Here is a 15777-nt window from a genome sequence, read left to right as displayed (position 1 = left end):
GGTGAAGCATCCTGCAACACAAAGGAAGCTGGATGTCCACCTTAAACTCTTTTCCCCACTGGAGAAACTGTGGTGGAGGCTGGAGTGGGTGGTGCCTTTGGCGTGGCATCTTTGCCAGCCTAGGGTACAGACATCAAAGTGAGACTGCTCCTCTTACCTTTCTAATGTGGTCCTTCTCAGTCTCTGTGGTTCTGAGAATACTTCAGCCTCACCCCTGGGTTCTGGGATTTTCACAATGGTATCTTGAACATAGATAGTTGCTTGTGGGTCTCTTCATGAGGGGACTAACATCTGGAATGGTCTATGTTGCCACTTTGATGACATTGGGACTTTATTGTTTTATGTAACCTTGAAAGTTTTGAAGAGTCCTGGCTAGGAATTTTGTAGAATGTCTCTCAATTCAACTTTTCTAGTGTTTTCTTGTGATTTAACTAGGGTGGTGGATTTGGCAAATGGATACCACAAAATGAAATGCCCTTCTCATCACATCATATCAGATGGTACAAGATATCAACATAACTCACCCCTGCTGTTGTTAACCTTGATCACTTGGGTAAGATGATATTTGTCAGGTTTCTCCACTGTGAGGTTTCTGTTTTTCTCTTTCCATTCTTTATTCTTTGGAATCAAATCACTAAGTCCAGACCACACTCAAAAGGAGAGGAATTACCCCCTTCCTCTGGAGAGGGGAGTCTCTACATATATTATTTGGCATTCTTCTGAGAAGACCTATCCATTTTCTCACAATTGTATGTTCACTTGCTTATTTATTCAATAATTTATTAACATGAGTGTGGACACATATATATTTACTTTATACTTTGAGTTGCGTGATACAATGACATTTTTAGTACAAAGTTCACAGACAGCCTGTTTTGATTAAATACTAAATTGAAGGCAGTCTTCACCTTGACTGTAAACTCTTCCAGGGAGAGGAATGTCCTCGACTCATCATCTATATTAGCACAAATGTCACCTTCCAGAAGCCTTCACTGACTGTTCCACCTAAAGGGGTCCTCCCCTCACTGCTACCAGTCACTTTTATATTATTCTGTTGAGTTTTCCTTATAATACTTGCTGCGACTACTACTTTTTTTATTTACTTGTTTATTATCTGTCTTTTCTCACTGGAGTAGCAGCCCCCTGAGATCAGGAGTCTCTTTCTTTCTTTCTTTCTTTCTTTCTTTCTTTCTTTCTTTCTTTCTTTCTTTCTTTCTTTCTTTTTAATTTATTTATTTTTGTTACAGATGTTTTTCCTTTTTTCCCCCCATTGTCCCCAGCTCTGTTGTCCATGTCCATTGTTCATGCAGGAGTCCTCTGTTTCTTGTTGACCTCTATAACCCCAGTGTCTCAAACAGTCTCTGGCATATCCTGGTACTCAGTAAATGTTTATTGGATAAATCAATAAATCTTCATATTTCTCACTATGCCTAATGGTTGGCTTTAGAGGGATCAGTAACTATTTACTATATGAATGGCATTTGTAGCTCTGCCAATACATACCAAATATGGCTAAAATATGCTTTTATTGATAAAATTATAATTTGTAAAAGTAATTTTTCAGGACAACATTTATATTATAAATCAAAATAATAAACATGGAGTAAGTCCTCCCTGTCAAGCAGCCAATTACCTTCCTAATTCTGCTTTCTTCTTATCAACCCTGGAAGAAGACAAGCTTCTCTGAGCTCACATCAGCTGACTGAAGAGAGAAAGGGTAGAACCGGGGAGTTGTCTCAGGTGCCGAGGGGATCTGGCTCATGCTTAATCAACAAAGCAGGCCACTGAGCTGAGCCTGGGGGGTCAGATAATAAAAAGACTGGCATGGGATGAATCAAGAAAGTAAAAACAGATAGTTGGCCAAGACAGCCAACTCTTTAAATTGTAGTTTCAGTATGGGTGAGCCATTTTGAGCCTCCTGGAGCATTTACCCAGTTGTGGAAGAAAGAAATGGAAATCTGAGCAGCAGCAGCCCTTTTCCAGGAGAGGTGGCTGAAGCCTGATAGAAATTTGGACTTTTTCCCCAGGTTGTTTTGTAAAAATTACAACGGCTGATATTTAAGAGAAATGAAATCTGATGAGGCAGAGTAAATGCAGTGTGGATGATTTGCTTTTCCCCATGACAGAGTGGATAAACATGATTATTTACCTAATAAAGAATTCTTTGATGTTCCCAAAACAATCCTATTAGTTTAATAAATGGTTGTAAAATTATGATTTATATGAGCTTGGTTAATAAATATACTGAGCAGTCTCTGTCCATTTATCATTGATTTCCATATGTTTGTACAGACAGCTGAGTTCTTTCTTTTCCTGTGAATGCTGCATTTGCAGAAAAATCAGGATCGAATTTAAAACATGAAATAATCATTAAAACCTCCTAGGTAAATAGCAGTGACTCACACGAATGCTGTAGAATCAGGGCCAGCATCCAGTAATGAGAGCTTTTCTCACTTTTCCTACCTTTTGGGGAGGAAAAATCTGACCCAGCTTACGTATCCCATCACCCCAAACTCTTTGCCAGAGTTGAGGAAGATAGGAGAAAAAAAAATATCTATTTCATGATCATTTCTTGCCAAAAGCAATTATCAAGACATTGAAGATGAGCCCCATAAAAACTGAGAGCAAAAATCTCTCATCTGATCTCTTGCTGGTGTTCAGATGGCTGCCTTCCCTTGTGTCCTCACATGGCAGAGAGGGAGATGGCGAGATATGAAAAGCAGTACTGAGTCATGTTATGGGTTGTGTTATTGACTGAATTGTGCCCCTGAAATTTATATATTGAAATATTAACTTCCAATGTGATAGTATTTGGAGATGGGGCCTTTGGGAGATAATTATGTTTATGAGATCATAAGTGTGGGACCCTCATGATAAGATTCATGCTGTAAAGAGTCACTACAGAGTCTCTCTCTGTCTCTCTCTCTCTCTCTCTCTCTCTCTCTCTCGCTCTCTCTCTCCATCTCCCTCTCTCCCAGGTGACGACACAAGGAGAAGGCAGCTATCTGAATGCCAGCAAGAGAGCCCTCATCAGAAACTAAATCCTGCTGGACCTTTACTTTGAACTTTCCAACCTTTAGAAATGTGAGAAAGTAAGTTTGTGTTGTTATGGCAGCCCACACTGACTAACACAGGCTGCCATAATGCATGACTACATCTCGTCAGCTTATTCTCTTTGACATGTCAGAATTCTAACATAAATCGTCATTCTTGTAATCAAAAGCTTTTATAAAGTAACTTTACATGGCAGTAAGATAGTGAAGCCCTTTCACAAGAAGTATGTAGGCAGATCCTGAATGACCATCTCTAAGAAATACTTTGAAGAATGTGTACAGCAGATGGAGGGTTGACTGGTTTCCCACGTGGATGCCTATAAATATTGAGAACATGAAATTAAAATAATTACATTAAAGTAATACATAATCTAGGTGAAAGCATCTGGGCATTTCCTGGGAAGTTGAGGGAAGAGGACATGAACTGTAATTGGGAGGCATCCACTCCACATGCTGAGAAGCTAGGGAAACAATTCTTAGCAGAATGAGGAACTAATATTTCAAGAGTTTTTAAGTGAAGGGAGGGGTGACAGAGCTGTCACCACTAAACCACAATCCCCTAGGCCTTATTTTAGCAATACCTTCCCACCCAACATCCAACAACTTCCTGTAGCTGCATCTCTTTGTCCCGAATGAACTTAGTGACTTACTTCTAGTGACTAGAATATGGCAGAAATGATAGCATGTTACTTGTGACCTCCTTCTTGCTCTCTCTCTCTTGGATTTGTCACTCTGGGGGGAACCAGCTGCCATGTTGTGAGGACACTCAAGCAGCACAAAGTGAGGAACTGAGGCCTCCTGCCAAGAGTCCTGTGAATGAGGCACCTGGGAAGTGGAACTTCTAGCCTCAGTCAAGCTTTCAGATAACTGAAGCCCCTCGGGACATCCTGTTTGCAATCCCCTGAGCCAGAACTACCTAGCTAAGCTGCTCCCAAATTCCTGACCCCCAAAAATAAATGTTTATTGTTTTGTGCCACTAAGTTTTGAGGGCTATTTGTTATACAGTAGGTAACTAAAATAGTGAGACTGAGTTTAAATACAGAGAATAAGCAATAAGGTCAAGGGCCTGAGAGATAAGGAGCAAGAACACATGTGGCTCATTTTTTTTTTTTTTTTAAATTAGGATCAGTTGGTACGGTATTTTGTGAATTACTTCATTTTTTACTGAACTTCAGATAAATGTAATTTATTAATCATAATTCTTGGGTCATGACATATACTCATTCTTCATCTACCCATAGCCCTCTCTTATTGTATGTTTTAATAATATAATGTACACGTATGAACCTAATTTCCAACTGAAGAATTAGAATATAACTAATCATATACATTTACCTATACATAATTATATGCACACAGATGAGAATATGTCACTTAAAAGTATATCCTGTTGTTTCATATTATTAAATACATTTCTACATAAATTTTTTTTTAAGTCTGCACAGAATTCCATCATGGATGTGTCAGAATTTGTTTTACCAGTTTATCCTTATTGTTGGATATTTAATATTTGTAGACTTCCTTATTAAAACTGAGATGGTGAATAGCCCCACGCACAAATCTATGTGCCATGTTGATTAATTTCTTATGATAAATGTTCAAATTTCAAAATCGAAAGTCTCTATAAGAAGCCAAAATTGAGCTCCGTTGCCATAGGGGCCGTTGTGAATGGCCTATCAGAAATTCCCCATCTTCTCATCATGAAACCTCCAGATCACAAGACAGGGTCCAAGGAACCCACTTTTCTCCAAAAGCTCATCAGAACTAAATTGAAAGTGTTCCACATCCCTCCTTACCTTAGTCACGGTGTAGCAAACCTCTCCAACCTTTATCTTCTCATCATTCAGCCTCAAACTGTGCTGCAAATCCCTGAATCTGTTCCATTCCACCCCTCACCCCAAACAAAAACAACCCATCCACTGGAAATTTCTCTTCTGTAGGTCTCATAAATTTTCACCTCCTCTCTGAACCACCAGCCCCACCCACCTCCTTTCCTTGAGAAACTTGACTCTCCCTTGGGAGTACTGCTCTATAGCCTTCTCAGGTGGAAGTTGTTTTCTCAACTTACTCCTTTGAGACCACTAATTCTCCTCCATCTTGAATAGCAATCACTGTGCTATGAATGGCAATTTCCTCCCTCCTCGCAAGAATTATCTAGTAATTTCTTGGTCATTCCTCTCCCTCAATAAAACATAAGCATGTGTCCTCTTCATCCCAACTCCTAACATCTCCTAACATTGCCTCAAGCTCCTCATGAATAACCTGTCCAATAGCCTGACCTCTCAAATCCTTGCTCTTCTTGTCTCCAGTGTCTTTTTCTTCTGTGCTACATTTGGACACACCCCTAACTACATTATCAGCAGAAACCACACCACATGCAAGATAATGAATTCAAATAATAGGAACCAAAAATGAAAGCTACCAGGTTTTGGTTGTGCTGATCCACATAATGGGCACAGCTGAACAACTAGTAAGACTTGATTGATTTATGCTATAAAGGGCCCAAAGCTCTTGCCTACAGAACACATGAAATCTGGAAGATGAAGATAAAAGGCAGAGAAATGCACTTGAATTGCAAGCCGCAGTTCTAGAAGATGATGCTGCAGCAGAGGTGAGAAGGGAGACGCTGGGGAAAGTGATAAGCAAAGGGAATTTATGTTTCACTGTGATAAGAAATATAATTCTTGTTTTCCCCTTTTCAAGGCATTACAGTAAAAAAAAAAAAATGTAATGCTTTTGATGCTTTCTTGCATGTTGGACTAATATTTGTTTTGAATGCAACACCATGTTGAGATTGGCAACTTGGCAGCCCACTATCATACAAGGTACATACACAGTTCCCACTCTGGGCTAACATCCCACTCACTTTCTATACAATGTAAATTTTTTTACTTCACTGAGATCTTAAATCCCCTCAGCCTACTCCTATGTTCTCTATATTCATCAACCCCCTTCTTATTTTCTTTTAATTTATTCTCAACCCCAGTTTCTGTGGTCCAGCCATATAATCACCCTCAACCTTTATGACCTTGGAGAGATTTCCACTGAAGGCCTTCTCTGTGTTAGTATGATGTAACTGAATGATATTGAAGAAATTCCCATAATCCAAGATATTTTCTCATTGTGAAAGTATGACCACCACCTTCCAGTGGGCACTCAGTGCTTACATTGATTTGCTGAGCTTGACTTCACTGTCTCATGAAGAACCATTTTATACCTTCCCCACACTAGCTAGTATCTGGGCTCTCTGTCTCTAGTTCATCGAGAAATTGAGGTCACTTATGAACTCACTCATGTTCTCATCTCCAAATTTATGGACTGCCTCCATTAACCTCCATCACTTTCTGCCCAATTAGTTCCAACAGCATTAAGTGTCCCTCAAAGTGCACTGTGTCTACAATCCCTTTCTTTCTGTTATCAAGTCTTCTGCATTCTCAGCATCCAAACATGCTGCAGGCTATGAGAATGGCACCCTCTGGAGTTGGGCATCATTTGTGGCAGAGGAGCTAGTATCTTTCCATCATTAACTCAAAGCAAAATAAGCAACTACAACAATAACTCTTTGTTGTATCCACAATTACTTCCAAGTTCTATCATCTTACTGTTCTTCGTGGTCAAACATTTCAAAAATTTTCTACTCGATCTTATTCACCCTTCATTTTTATTTTAATATTTTAGATATACAAAATATATAGAGAATAATATAGTAAACACTCCTGTACCCAGAACCCAATTTAAGAAATAAAATATTATATGTATATTTTAAATCCTCTGCATATTTCTCGTAAATATCAACTCCTTTTCTTCCACTAGGAAGTAACCACTATTCTAACATGGTGTTTATCACTCATGCATTTCCTTATTCTTTTACTCCTGTATGTTGTTATTTAATAGGTACATATACTTTATTTAAATGGTGTTATATTGGATGTATTTTTTTACCTTATCTTTTTCTTCAACATGATGTTAGTGAAATTTACATGTATCTTTAAAGATGGACTGGTTTATTAACGTAAGCTACCCATCTCCCTAATTATGGACATGGTAATTATTTGCTGCTACAAGCAGTGTCATATGAACACTTTTTTAAATGATTCCATGAGCATATTTATATGTTTTTTGTTTGTTTGTTTGTTTTTTGGAATAGCTATGGAGAAGGGGAACTACTGGGTGGTAAAATACGTGCATCTTAAACTTTTCCAAGTAGTGCTAGGTTCCTTCCCCACCCTCAGAGAATGTGAGTTACCAAAGATCTATGTCCTCACATAGCAATATAGTCAAAGTGGAACTTTTTCATTCTGACAGGTGTGAAATGTGCCTCATCATGGTTTTAGCTGTAAACTGGATTTTCTTCAATATAGAAAAGACGGTGCAGCTTCTCATATCTTTATTGACAACTTGGACAATTAACTTCCTGTTCATGTCTTCACCCATTTTTCACTTGAGTTGTTTGTATTTCAATTATTGAATTTAAGTATTTTTAATATATTTTAATATTTATCCTGAAATTGTTATATGTGTTACATAAATCTCTTTCAGATCTATTCTATTTTTAACTTCTAATGGTATCTTTTGATGCATAGAAGTATTAATTGTAATATAATTATATCTATCCTTGTTTTTGTTGTTGTTCATCCTGATTGTATTTTGTTGAATAAACTCTTCCCTATCCTTGAGGTCATAAATAATTATTTTTCATTTTGCCTTCTAATAACATTTTTTTTCTTTCACATTTAAGTCTTTTGTGCTAATGAAAGGCTCTCGTTTAATTTTTTTTCATTTTTTTATTGACTATAATAAGGATTTTTATTATTTTCCATGGGTAACAAATTGTTTCAGAAACATCTATTGACTTATCCATTCTTTCTCTAAGCAATGTTAATCCTGTGCAGTATTATGTTTCCATATATATATGGTGTGTACTTCTGGTTGTTTGTTTTTTTCCCATTGATCCTTTTGTTTATTATTTTGTCAATACTAAGCTGTCTTAATTATTATATGTTAAATTCTATGATATTGCCAATATCTTACTGATTATGACTGATAGAAAAAAATAGAAATTTTATATAATTAGAGATAATAAGTTTTGACATTACATTTTTAAGTGTATGCACCCACCTTGTTCTTCTTTTACAAAATTATTTTTGTTAATCTTGGTTCTTTATTTTCAATATAAATTTTAGAATGTATTTGTCAGGTTTCTTAAAAAGAAAACTAAAACCTGCTATTATTCTGATCAGCATCACTTGAATTTATAAGTTAATTTGGGCATTAATGACATGTTACAATATTGAATTTTACTTTTCATTAATTTATTAGGGTTTTTTAAAATGTCTTTTTCAAACATTTTATAAATTTCTTTATAAGTTCTTGCATGTATTTCTTTAGATTTATCATTCAAAAATAGCCCTCTATAAACTGTTTATTTGTATGTCATTATTTATTGCATAATCATCTTTTTGATAAAATGACTTTTTTCTAAATAAACATCAAAGCCTCTGTAGAAAATAAAATATATCTGAAAATTCCAATTGTTAGTATTAAATATACATCTCATTTTTTAGGCATTTTTAACTACCAACATTTCTTTCTTTTTTTTTTTCTTTTTGCAGCCTAAATCATCAATATATCTGAATTTATAACATTCCAACTTATGCCAAAATGCCTGACTTACAGCTTGATTCTTCACTCTTAGGTTATACATCAGGGAAAGGTATTAACTCTATCATAGGCTAATGGTCTCTTGGTTAAAAGAGGTTTTAATTGTACCAAGTGTCTAGATTATCCTTGTGTTTGGCACTCCAGAATGAATATTTTTTCATCATACTCAATGGTAAAAAGCTGACAGCCTTTTCTCTAAGATAAAGAACAAGATAAGTATGCCCACTCTCACCACTTCTATTCAACATAGTAATGGGAAGAAAAACATATAAAAGGTCAACATCATTAATCATCAGATAAATACAAATCAAAACCACAGTGAGATATCACCTCACACCTGTTAGAATGGCTATTAACATATAGACAAGAAATAAGTTTTGGCAAGAATGTAGAGAAAAGGGAATCATCTGTAGTGTTGGTGGGAATGTAAACTGGTGCAGCCACTATGTAAAACAGTATGGAGGCTCTTTGAAAAGTAAATATAGAACTACCTTATGACCCACTTTTGGGAATTTACCCAAGTAAAATGAAAATTCTAACTCAAAAAATAAAAGTACCACCAGGTGTATTGCAGCATTATTCACAATAGCCAATATATGGAAACAACCTAAGTGTCCATGGATGGATGAATGGATAAAGAAAATGTTATACAGACACACCACACACACACACACACACACACACACACACACACCCCACTCTGGAATATTATTCAGCCACTAAAAAAATGAAATCTTGCCATTTGCAACAACATGGAGGTTGAGGGCATTGCACTAAGTTAAATAAGTCAGACAGAGAAAGACAAATACTGAATAATCCCTCTTCTATGTGGAATCTTAAAAAGGTTCATAGATATAGAGACCAGAAAAACAGACTATTGGTGGCTGCCTTAGGCAGTGGGTAGGGGTGGGAGACATGGGTAAAGTAAGTATATATTTATTAAGTAGAAAAAATTTTAAATATTATGTTGTTATGTATATTACATATATTTATATAAATTATATACATATGCTAATGTTTATGAAAGTTACTATAGAGTGAGGAGGAAATAGGACATAGCCCAGCTTCACCATAAAGAACCATCCATCCCTTTAAGAGAAATATATATTTTTCCTGAACTGTGTGCACTCTGAAGCCCTCGATGTCCATCCACGTTGTAGCAGATAGCAAGATTTCATTTTTTTAATGGCTGGCTCCACCACTCCTTGATTCATGAACTTAAGCATATCACCTAACATTCTGTGCCTTAGGTTCCTCATCTGTGAGATGGGGTAAGTACCTACTTCCTAGAGCTGTCAAAGGACTTAAGCATTTACAGTAGACCCTAGCATCTACTAACTATGTAACTGTTACCTAGTAAGACTGTTTTCTATTATTACTTTGGCCTCTATACTCTCTTATACTTACCCAACTACACCTAATTAGGGTAAAGTATTCTGAACTGTGCAAATATTTTTCACACAAAGACTGGTATAGCTGACCCCTCCCCCCTGAAATAAATGAAATAATCTCAGCTACTGCTAAGTTGCTAGATGCTTTGAAAACTCATAAAGAATGCAAAGAAGCAAAGAGAATAACTAGTAAGTCACTAACTTTTTCATTTGTTCAACTGAAAATTATTAGATAATGAAGTTTTTTAGCAATAATTAGGTAATAGCCTGGGGTAGTGGACACTTCGGTAGATTTATAATGAGAGAGGGCAATGTTGTCATAGCTAATGAGAATTTTCTAAGCTTAACTGGCTCTCCATGACACTTAGCTAAGAGAGTCCTAATTATTTCATTCCCGGGGGCTCCTGGGGGGACACTGGTATTTAAATACAGCTAAGGCCACAATGCTGCCAGTTTCCACAGTGGAATCTGCTAGCACAAAACAGCAGAGGACTATTAGGAGGCCCCAGTTGGTTCTGCTTGAGTGTCAATAGGCAATACCTGGGGGTTGCCACCCTGGGTCCATAGCTTTGGTTACTGAGATAGCCTGAGAAGTCAATGAAGTTCTCCATGAGTTTTCAGACACAGTCTAGAATAAATTATAAGAATGTCCAGATGACCCAGACTCCACAAAAATCCCTTCTAGGTAAACGTGGTGGGGAGAGAGGGCAGGTCAATTCTGTCTTCTGTACCTCTATCTAGACTACTCTAGCTGTGAGGACCTGCTCCCAAGGTAGAGGAGTCCCAAAGAACACAACCAGAAAGAAATATGAAGAGAAGGTCCCACAGCTGGAGGGAACCTGGCACAAACACAAAGCCCTAAAAGGACATGCTGGTCTCAAGATGTGTTTAGAGGGGACACCAAAATTTGTAGGGGAAAAAAGTCCTAAATATAAGTTCCTGGAAGGCCATAGGGTTAACATAAAGCAATAAAGAAAGGTTGGGTCAGTGGGGAATTGGAAAGAATTCCTGTCTCAAGGGACTGCAACTGATCAGCTCCAGAGACATGTTGCCTCCTACAAACAGAGGCCCACGGCTAATCTAATTCTTCAAGAGAAGAGATCAAATTGTTTGCTGACATCTCTCAATTTTTAAATGTTGGTAACTAAGTTAGAAAAAAAAAAAGCAGGCCCCAAACTCATAATTGCAGGTCATATTTGGCTTGTGGCTTTCAATTTCCACCTATGTTTTAAAACATGGACTTCTGACCCCTTTGTAATGCATCATGGTGTAACAGCCTAGGACAAAGCCATGGTGCCTGTGACCAATGGGTGTTTTAGTATGGCCACAAGGTTGAAAGAAGGGCTGCTGGGATACCACACTCCCTGATGAAGTTTGTGTCCAACTACAAACTGGAGGCTTCCGGGGAAACTCACCTTAACCTGCAGGATGTCCCCATCAGCATTCCATCCGTATCACCAAGGAACGGTTTAGAGGCTCAGGGAACCATAAAGCTCTGCTGGAACATTTGAGATGAGTTTCAGCATTTTTAACACAAAGTTTAAATGATGTTATATCTACAAGTGGTAAGAGTAAGCAAGTGAAATGTTCATGCTCCCTACAACTCTCCATTACTATTGCAAGTCACTCTCTTTGGTGGTGGCGACACAAAGAGTATAATATGCAATGCCTTAGAAGAGATTATAATCTATGTAGGGAGTTTTTTCTGAAAAGAATTAGAAATATCAGAACATGCATCTCTACATATTGTATATTATTTAGATTTTAGACAGTCAGTACAGAGTTCCCCTTTCTTCCCCTACGGAGTTTGGATGCACTTGAAAAATAAGACATAGGCGACAGACCAAATAGTAAAAATATTAACTTTCTTAATGATAAATCATATTGTAATAGATCTGCTCCTGGGATCCCCCAGTGACATCAATTTAGTCCTGAATCACTGACTCAAGTAGACAACCATGGGCTGCACCTGTGGAGACAAAGGTCACCCCACTAAGGTTACCCACACAGAGCCGCGAGCACCCACACCCTCCACAAACTAGCAGACGAGAAAGAGAGAAGCTCCTCATGTGTGGCTTAAACATACTAGTTTCCTTCTCCCCAGCTCAACGATCAGAAGAGGAGTGACTGAGAGGATGGGGGAAATGGAGTGCTCCCACTTTTAAATAAGGACAGTAGGCAGTAATGCTCCCCTAACACAGATCTGAATGGGGATGAATCACGGCACCCGGGATGGGTTGGGGCAAGTTTCAAAGCACAGGTAGAATGTAAGTGGCTTCTCAAGGAATAAGTAGATTCTTTTTTTTTTTTTTTTTAATTTACCAACTTAACCATTTTTAAGTGTACAATTCAGTGGCATTAAATGCATCCGCGCTCTTGTACTACCATCCATCTTCAGAATACTTTTGATTTTGCAAAACTGAAACTGTATCCATTAGACAATAACCCTCCATTTCCTGCTCCCTCCTAAACCCTGGCAACCACCATTCTACTTGCTGTCTCCATGAATTTGACTATTCTTAGTACCTCATGTAAGTGGAATTATACAGTATTTGTCCTTTAGTGACTGGTTTATTTTTTTTTCACAATTAAGATTTTTATTGTTTGTTTTGAGGATAAGTACACAGACATTTCAATTTGTACACAGTTCTTAGCATACGTACCAAAAATGTCAAGTCATATAGTTGTGATTCTTTTCTAAACTGTTATTCCAGTGACCTTCCAGCTTAAGCTTTGGAGGCTAATTTTTCTTAATAAAGTGTCAAGTACCACTATCTTCAAATGTTGATATGCTGTTACATCAAAGCTCCACTAATTCACAATTTGATATCATATATGCTACATAATCAAATTTTCAATCTTTCACAGCACATTAACAAAGGAAACTGGACTACCACACCGAAGATGGTACAGAGAGCACGGAATTCCGACAGGGAGAGCCAGAATCAAGGAGAGGTTTCTTTAGGACACAATTATACCAAACACGTGGGAATAGAAGTAATTTAAAATATTCAAGACATATTAACTGCACGACTGACTCCAAACTGCCATTTCGTATGCTTTGTATTACAGGATATAAAAACTACCCCTGTCTATGGAATGTTAAGCTGACACGCAAGACAATCAAAGCCTCCCATATTCAACATCCCTCTATTTTCTGGTTGTACCAAAAAATAAACAACCAGCAAATGATTTCACCTCTTTTTTAAAAAAAGTATTTACACTTAAAAAAAAATGGGATGAGGTGGAATTCCCTCCTTCTTAAAAATGTTTCTAGAGCTACTAAAAAACTTGTATCTACAAAATAGTTGATAAAATGTTCCTCTGGATTGTGCAAGAAGGGGACCACTAATAAGACGTGGTCTAAGACGTTCATCAGACCTGGCTTTGTCTCCCGCTCCATCGAGGCTGGACTCTCCCGGGGTTCAGTTTCTCGGTTTTCCGCGGGTAGCTCGCCTTTAGGTTCCTGATCAGCCGCTTGGGCCTGCTTCCCCTATGTTCCCTTTCCCCTTGCGTTTGCACTTGCTTGTCTGCAGATTTATCCTCTCCTGCTGCCTTTCTTGGCTTCCTTTCCACTTTTGCAGGAACAGATTTGGCTGACAACCTTGCCGACCTCCTCCTTCGCCACTAACCTTCCCTTTGGGCATCTTGGCAGCGGGGCGGGCGCATGCCGGGTGCCCGAGGGCTGCCGGGCGCCTGTGGCTTCTGGAGCCTGGGCTGCCTGGCCGCTGCCACTTCTTCCCCTGCCCAAGCTGCTCGGACCCCAGTAACTTAGCATAATGTTTATTTAACTTAGCATAATGTTCTCAAGGTTCATGCATGTTGTCACGTGACAGAATTTACTTTTTAACGCTGAAGAATATTTCATAGCGTGTATACACTATTTTGGGCATCCATTTATCTTTTGAAGAACACCTGTGTCGTTTCTACCTTTTGACTATTGCAAATAACGCTGCTGTGAATGTAGGTGTAAAGTACCTGCTTTTCGTTCTTTGTGATATATACCCAGCAGTGGTACCCACATTGTCGCCAACACTTGTTACTCTCTTTTTTAAAATAGTAGCCATTCTAGCAGATGTGAGGTTGAAGAACAGATAAATTCTTAACACGAATGTATAAGGCATTCTAGAATATGTATAATGTTTAAGGCAAATAACACTTTGAAGACTGCCAGGGATTAGTGTGAGAAATAAATGAGAGAAAGAAAAGACCAAAAAAATTGTTATTCCCCATACACAAAAATAATTGTTTTTCCTGTTTTATGCTAATTGTCATTCTTCTAAATTCTCTTATAAAAATTGCTCTTATTTCTATGTCATTATATTTGTTTTATTTATTCATCCCAGTTACATTTCTATGCACCTAGCTCTTACAAAAGAGCTTTTAAAGCATTCAGAATTATAACTACTCTGTAGCTTGGTAAAGTGCTGGTTTAGGATGACAGAATAACTATACAGAAGTAATGGTGAGGATCCTGATTAAATATGGAACCATGCCCAGACCAGGTGGCTCAGTTGGCTGGAACATTGCCCCATACACCAAAAAGATTATGGGTTCAATTCTCAGTCAGGGCATGTACAGGAGGTAACCGATGTTTCTCTCTCACATTGATCTCTCTCTCTCTCTCTCCCTTCCTCTCTCTCTAAAATTAATAAACGTACCCTCAGGTGATGATTAATATATATATATGGAACCACCACACAAGTCTTCCACTGCCAACCCCTAAACCCATATCAAGTGAAAGAATGAACCTTGTGTGGTTAAGATATTGATATTGTCAGAGTTTGGTTAAATGCAACCAAACCAAATCTAATCCTACCTTATGTAGTCTGGTTATTCTTTTATTTTTCCCAGTCTAATTGAGATATAACTGACATACAATGTTGTATTAGTTTAAGATAATAATTTGATATATTTTTATTTTGCAAAATTATTACAATAAGTTTAGTTAAATTCCATCACCTCACATAGATAATTTTTGTGTGTGTGATAAGAAATTTTAGGATCTTCTCTCTTAGCAACTTTCAAATATGCAATACAGTATTATTAACTATAATCAGCGTACTGTACATTACATCCCCAAAACACTATTTTATAACTTGAAGTTTATACCTTTTTGACAAACTTCACCCATTTTCCCCACCACCACCCCTTGCTCTGGTAACTACCAGTCTGTTCTCCATATGTATGAGTTCAGTTTTTTAGATTCCACATGTAAGTGAGATCAAACAGTATGTGTCTTTCTCTATCCTGATTATTTTTTAATATTAGAAAAATAAAAGCCTTTTTCATGCATGTTATAAAGTAGAGATTTCTTGGGTGTTGTTATCTTTAATATAGAAAATTCAGAGAGGCAGCAAGGGCCAGCCATTTGCTCTGACATGACTTACGCAAACTGACTGATTGCTTTCTTCAGTCATTTGGCAAAAGCTCGGAATTTAGAAGATTGAATTGAAATGAACAGTGTATAAAAATGATGTTTTTCTGCAGATTAGGAGGCCCTCTTTCTAAACATTCTGTCAGTGGCTTCAATGAATCTACAGAGTTGATTGGAAGATAAGTCATACTTCCTCTTTCTTGTCATCTTCAAGTTTCCTTCTTGAGACAAGTGATGATATACTTATAACGTGTTTTGCTAAACCTAAGAAGGATAATTCAGCCCTGGCCAGTTT

This window comes from Molossus molossus, unplaced genomic scaffold (assembly GCF_014108415.1).
Source record: "Molossus molossus isolate mMolMol1 unplaced genomic scaffold, mMolMol1.p scaffold_m16_p_12, whole genome shotgun sequence".
NCBI lineage: Eukaryota > Metazoa > Chordata > Mammalia > Chiroptera > Molossidae > Molossus > Molossus molossus.
This window is presented reverse-complemented; position numbering follows the sequence as displayed.